Source organism: Mauremys mutica, chromosome 9 (genome assembly GCF_020497125.1).
Source record: "Mauremys mutica isolate MM-2020 ecotype Southern chromosome 9, ASM2049712v1, whole genome shotgun sequence".
NCBI classification, from domain to species: Eukaryota; Metazoa; Chordata; order Testudines; family Geoemydidae; genus Mauremys; species Mauremys mutica.
This window is the reverse complement of record NC_059080.1, coordinates 103,402,539-103,409,642: the sequence shown is the minus strand read 5'-3', so window position 1 is coordinate 103,409,642 and position 7,104 is coordinate 103,402,539.

Genomic DNA, 7,104 nt, shown 5'->3' with positions numbered 1-7,104 from the left:
TCCAACAGTTACTAATCAGGGGATGGGCAGACCAGTTCGGATAAAATAGGAGCCCACCTGAACCTTTGCCCTAAATATAGATCAACCCTTTCTGGAGATTTGACAAAGATAACTCTGCCCAACCTCTGAACCTCTAGTTCCAAGCCAGGCCTGGAAGGACAATCATTGGAATATCACAAGTAAAGCTCTTCTCTGCGATTTCTAGGTGGTCCCAAGGCAGCTATGGCTGGAAATCGAGCAGGAAGGTCCATTCTTGTGAGATTTCCTGCCTGGCTTCGCAGGCCTACAAGGTTTGGAAAAGCTCTGCAGAAACTTCCGAAGTTTCGATACTTGAACTGAACTCAAATTTCAAACTTCCTGAGGCTCACCCATCCCTCTAGTAAAATGAATGCAAACTACTTACAATGCACCGCTGTTCTGCTGCCAACCTCTGGATTCCTTTAACTCGAGGGTGTGTGCATGACACGCTGTACCTCAAAGTAGCACCTTGGAACCCCCATAGTCACCATGGGGATATGATTATGGTATGTTTTGTACAAAGCATATCCTGTGAAGTATCATTTTAAAAGTCTTGATCTGTTGAACATTAATATCCTGTTGGATTGTATGTGCTATCATTGTATGTGAAGTTATGAAGTATTGCTATATGTGCTACTGAAATATGTTGTGAGGTTGGGAACACCCACAACCAGCCTTTCAGTTACAAAAAAGGAATAACCATCAGTAGCCAGACAGTGTTAATGGGTCATCAACGCCATCAAGGAAAGAATCTACTATCCCAGAGAAGGCATGTGGGGACTGCCTGATCCCCTCATCACATCAAGGATCTTTTCAGCAAACTGAAAGAAAGTATAAAGGAGGGGAAGTGACATCATCATCTGGCCTCTCTCCCCTCCCCATCTCAACACCTGGAAGAGAGTCCTGAAGAAAAAGACTCTGAACTGAAGGAGTTTTCTTTGGCTGGAAAAGGGTCCAGCCTATGTACTGAGGAACTGTAACCTGCTTGTATCATCTGTCAGGGTGAGAAAAACTGTTTGATTCAACTCTTGCTTAGACTGAACATGTAGGACTTAGAATGCATGTTTCTATTTTTATTTCTTAAGGTAACTAGCTCTAACCTTTATGCCTAGCAGTTATAATCTGTTAAAATCTATCTTTCTGTAGTTAATAAACTTATTTTAATGTTTTATCCTTATCAGTGTGTTTGTCTAAAGTTTGTCTGCTCAGATTACAAAGATTTGTGCATATCCACTTTCCTATGAAGAAGTGGCAAATTAAGTAATGCACTTACACTGGTCAGGCTTCTGACCCGTGCAAGATGGTACAGTCCTGGGGTGCAAGACTAGAGAGCTGGGGGGAATTGGCTGGAGCCTCCCTACTGATGGTTCATGAGTGGCTGGGAGATCATTCATGTAACTCAGCTGGGTGTGTCCCTGCCTGTGGATGTCTGTGTAAATGCAGGACCTGCCAGAGGTTTGTGGCTTGACTCAGCATCACAGTGTGAGAGGGACACCCCCGGTTGGTGGGACAGAGAGCTTAGTGGTCCCACAGTCCAAGTTACACTCTGGAGATCCCATCACTGGCGGAAATCAAATTGTGAAACGAGCGAAATCAGAAACAGTTTGAGAGTCAAGCGTGTATCAGAGCTGCTGAAAATGATAGCTTGCTTGAGAAACGGACAGTACAAGCAGAACTGCTAGAGCAGGGCATGGCTGTAGGATTGCCACCTGACTATGCAAAGGACACCACCTCATCAGGCTGCTCTTCCTCTTTCCTGCACCCTCAGTGTTGTAGCAAGAAATCTGGACATGCGCTGTGTGTGTGAGGGAGGGGGTGGGGGGTGGGGCTTGGCTTTCCATTAGTAATAGTCCATTCCCACTTTAATCAAAGTATGCAAATAATGACCTATAGAAATCCACAACTAGTAAGTGGCTGCAAATACCTTCAAAGATAAATTAACACATAAATAAAATGCCTATTGCATTTTACTCTTGTCAGTGGCTAACTACTGAAAAAAGTATAATGAGTTTTTTCTTGCCTTGGTTATGCTGAGTAATGGAATGCTCTGTTGACAAATTCTTCTATCACGCCCTCGAAGTCCAGTATCTTGCAAATGTCACTGCCTATGGACACTGCAGCCCATCCTACCAAATGTTCTTGAGACTTGGTAGACCTCAAATAAGTTTTTATTAATTTAAGCTTTGAGCAATTTCTTTCTATAGGCACCAGAGACTGGAGTTGTGAGAAGCACTCGTAGAGCAATACACATGTTTGGGTTCAGTGTGGACAAAGTGCTCCTGAAAATGAAATGAAGTGTCTCAACTGCATCAACAGACTTCATGGGCCTGGTCGTACCTGTTTACATGCACGATACTGACATCAGAACTCGTCAGAGCCCATTCCAGGTTACCGAACACATTTTCCAATTCACTCGTTGGAAAAAAGTTTGCAATGTTTTTCACATTGCACAGGAATCCAAACATGTTCACGTGCTCTCACGATAGTTCAGAACGTTCTGCAAGCTTAATGAAAGCAGTGTCCATAGCAATATTGATGAAGTCCATCAGTGGCTTTTAGTCAGGATAGGCAGAGATGGTGTCCCTAGCCTCTGTTTGCCAGAAGCTGGGAATGGGCGACAGGGGATGGATCACTTGATGATTCCCTGTTCTGTTCATTGCCTCTGACACACCTGGCATTGGCCACTGTTGGAAGACAGGATACAGGGCTAGATGGACCTTTGGTCTGACCCAGTCTGGACGTTCTTATGTTGTGAAACTTAAAACTCTTTTCTGCATCTCCAATGATTTGAATCTCTGCTTTGTTGCAGAACAGTTTCTTCTTTCTGCGAACTCATGTTTCAGCTAGTTCCGCAGGCCCTGACATTTATTTTGCGATCTGTTTAGCAATTAACAAAGTCTCTTCAAATCTGTTTTCATGATAATTGTGTATTTGTCTGAATAACTTCAATTAATTTGCTGACATCATCAAGACCAAGCATTAAGCTCTGCATTTTTTTGCTTACAATATTAATTTTAAGTTGTGCCAAACCACAAGTGGGATGATGAACCAAAATGTGGAGAGATCATCCGCCAGTGAGCCAGCTACTGCATGCTATTATCTTTTGCTGTTTCTCTCAATTTCAACAGAGCTGACTGCACACACTCTGTGTCTGAAACCACCAGACTTTGACACTTTCCAATCCATATCTCTGTCTCCTGCTATTATCAACTATCATACCATGTCTGGATAGCTCCTGAAGTACCTCCTCTGACAAAGCCTGTCTGGAAATTTCCTGCCCATTCAGAAACAACAGGAAATGCTCTTCAGTGATGACTTCTGTCTCTTGGATCTTAACGTATCTCAGATTGACAGACATTTGTTTCCTTTGACCGATATCGGATGTGGAATCCAAAATAATGGGGTAATACTTCCTCTTGTTTTTGTTGTTAATAACTCTACCCATTACCTATTGAGATAACTTCAAAAGGACATAATTTTGTATAGTAGGGCTAAAGTAATTGTGTCTTTCTTCTTCAGTGAAGAACTGACTTAACATGTTCCTTCATCACAGTATCAAATTTAGCCAATAACTCAACTTGGCCTATGAAGTTTAAATTCCCACACTTGTTAAGTGTTTCCATGGACCCATGAAAAGGTAGGTTCCGTTCAGCTAAGTGAAGATCAGTGGCCACAATTGTTTCAAATATACCTCACAAGTGTTGTCTCTCAATTTCGAGCAATGATTGTGAAGTCTGGTCAATTGCAGATTCAGATTTCAGACCTGGTTCCAATTCGCTCCACTTCACCATATTTTGGATGTGAACATGTCTTTTCTCATGAGGGCGGAGAGTTTTGTGGGTATATTGCCATTCTGAAACCCGCCACACCGATGAGATTATGGCTACCAACACCAAATAATTTGTAACAAAAACACGACACTGCATCCACTTTTCCAGAACATATGAGCCAGTGTAGTCGTACAGTTTCTCCATTTTTCAATTTTCTTACATAATTTTCTTCTCCTGTTGTGCCTTCGAAAACTTTTACCTTTAACTTGCAATGGTCCCTGTTTCTCTAAGATTGTTCTTGTTTTGTCATCTCTGAATTTGGGCCACGCTGAAGGATCATGGATGTTAAAAAGGGACACTGGAATTAGTAGAATGTCTCCTGAGTTGTGGCTACTCTCTTCCAATTGCAGTGATATTGCAACACAACTGTCAGACAATGTTTCTTGCTCCTGATTTTCTTCATGCACTTCTAAACATTTTTCTTGATCAGTTTCCTGGACTGGTTCTACATTTGAAGAGGTGCCAGGAGTCAACAACCTCTCAAGTGCACTTTTATGTTTCTTAATCCACTCCTCTCTTTCTATTTGTTCCATCTGCACCCTCTTGTTTACCCCTTCTCATCATAACACAATAACAAGAGAACATTCAACTACATTGAAAGGCAACTTTTTAGGCTCCATCTGAGGCAAGGGCTGTGAGGCTCCCCCACCCCCTTCCTGATCTAGTGACCTTGGCTGGGGCCTTGGAGAACAGCAGTCCCTCCCATGAATAATAAAACCCCTTATTGGGTTTCATAGGACTGGAAGGGACCTCGAGAGGTCTCTAGTCCAGTCCCCTGCACTCATGGCTGGACTAAGTATTATCTAGACCATCCCTGACAGGGGTTTGTCCAACCTGCTCTTAAAAATCCCCAATGATGGAGATTCCACAACCTCCCTGGGCAATTTATTCCAGTGCTTAACCACCCTGACAGTTAGGAAGTTTTTCCTAATGTCCAACCTAAACCCCCCTTGCTGCAATTTAAGCCCATTGCTTCTTGTCCTATCCTCAGCAGTTAAGGAGAAAAATTTTTCTCTCTCCTTCTTGTAACAACCTTTTATGTACTTGAAAACGGTTATGTCCCCTCTGAGTCTTCTCTTTTCCAGACTAAATAAACACAATTTTTTCAATCTTCCCTCATAGGTCATATTTTCTAGACCTTTAATCATTTTTGTTGCTCTTCTCTGGACTTTCTCCAATTTGTCCACATCTTTCCTGAAGTGTGGCCAGAACTGGACACAATACTCCAGTTGAGGCCTTATCAGCGTGGATTTGTTAGTCTTTATAATCAAAGAGCATCATACACCATGCACCTAATTGTAAACAGCAGCACCACACGTAACAGGTTCCTGCAAGTGTAAAGCAGAAAGGCAAAACCTCACCTGCAGCAGGGAATAGAGCATCTTTAAGGAACAGAACTGGGTAAGGGGAGGGCAGTTCCCAACTAGTTGTGGCTAGGGAATGTACCATCTCTGGAGGGAACACAATGTATGTGGCCAAGGAGTTCAACCACAGTGTACCTTCTCTTATGCTGTTTACTTTGTATCTGCATTAGCACTTGAAGCGTGCAAAGGACCGTACAAATGCCAAGCATCACATAATTGCACTACATTTAGTCTGCTCTGCACCAATCAAAATAATCTTGACACTACAGGCTGGATCTGGGGCTCCCTGCAGCTGTGAGGTTCGCAAGGTAGGTTGATATGGCGCCATGCACCATATGGCTCCCTCCTTTTGGTGACAGGGAGCTGTCAGTGGATCTCGGCTTTGCTGGAGAACAGTAGAAAGAGGCAGCGCGATGTAGGCAAGAGTGCTGATGCTGATACCATCTCCACAGCAGAGTCGCAGTGAGATCTTGGATAAATTACGAAGGTCACCATTTTCAGAAATGGCCACTGATTTGGTGGTAGTGGTGGTTGGGGGGGAGCTTCTGGGACACCATTGGCCTGATTTTCTGAAGTGTGGAGCAACCCACAGCTCCCACAGAGGCTGAAAACTCCTGCCCATGGTGCCTCCAGCTGGGAATGCAAATCAGTGGCCACGTCTGAAAATGTTTTTCTTAACCCTCCTATGCCTCAATCTCCCCATCTGTAAAATGGGACTGACCCCCTCCCACTTCCCCAGAGCCTCTGGGGGCTCATTCATGCTTGGAAGTCCTTTGGGATCTCAGGGGAAGCATGGGCATGCAAAGCCTGAATATCATACAAAGGGAATTTGGTTTGCTACAGTTCATGGGCTGGGCTGGTGACTCAAGGCTTAGAGGGCCTGGCAGCCTTTCCTCTTACAGGAGACCTAAGCAGACATCCCAGAAGTTTACAGAATAGCTAGTGCACCAGACTAGGTGCAGAAAGGAGATACTTCCCGAGCCATGACCTGGCTGGTGAGACACTGGGCTGCACGTGCTCCGCAAGCCTCCAAAAGACCAGCCTCAGCAGGCACAGCAGCCATACAAGGACGCTCAGAGCCTCTTCGTTGTCATCTGATTTATCGGCTGAGCAAGGTGAAGGCTGTCACTCGTATTTTGTCCTGGGCCACAGAGACATTTCCGATGAAGGGCCTGATCCTGCAACATGCCAATGGCAGCAACTGCCATTTACAGTCACTGGGATTTGAAAGACAACTGCCCTATGCAGGAGCAGCTCAGCTCCCTGCAAGTTTGGCCTTCAGTGCTTGGTCCATTGGGAAACGCCACACCCACGCTGAGTGCACCCGGTTAGCCTGAAATGAGTTCTCCCATCTGCCTGCAGGCTGTGCGCGTATGCTGCTTCATGAGACACAGTCCCCGCCCCAAGGGCCTCACTCAGCTGTGGTTAAAGTGCTCGATCTACGATAAATAATATAACCTCTATTATAACAAATGGCTTCAAACCAGTTTTTAAGTTCCTTAAATCTCCCCTTCCCCGAAGCCAGCCCCTGCTCAAATAACATTTCTCATTTTGATTTTTCTACAGTCAGCAGCATTATTGAGGGATCACCTTTGATAGCCGAGACCTAGTCATACAAACAAAGAAGAATTTTTGTTTCTGAACAAAACAACACTAAGGAGATTTTTCCCCCCATGAAGAAAACACTATGACTAGAGCTGGTTGGGAGTTTTTTGACACATTTTTTCATGAAAAATTGCTGATTCATTGAAAAGAAAACTTTTTGTGAGAATTGGGTTAGTTTCAATAAATTTTGCTACCCCAAAATTTTATGAAAAATTAAACATTTTGGTTTTCAATGTAAGCAGAGTTTGAATGAGCTCTCCCCTGACATCTAGTGGTGAGCTGTGGAA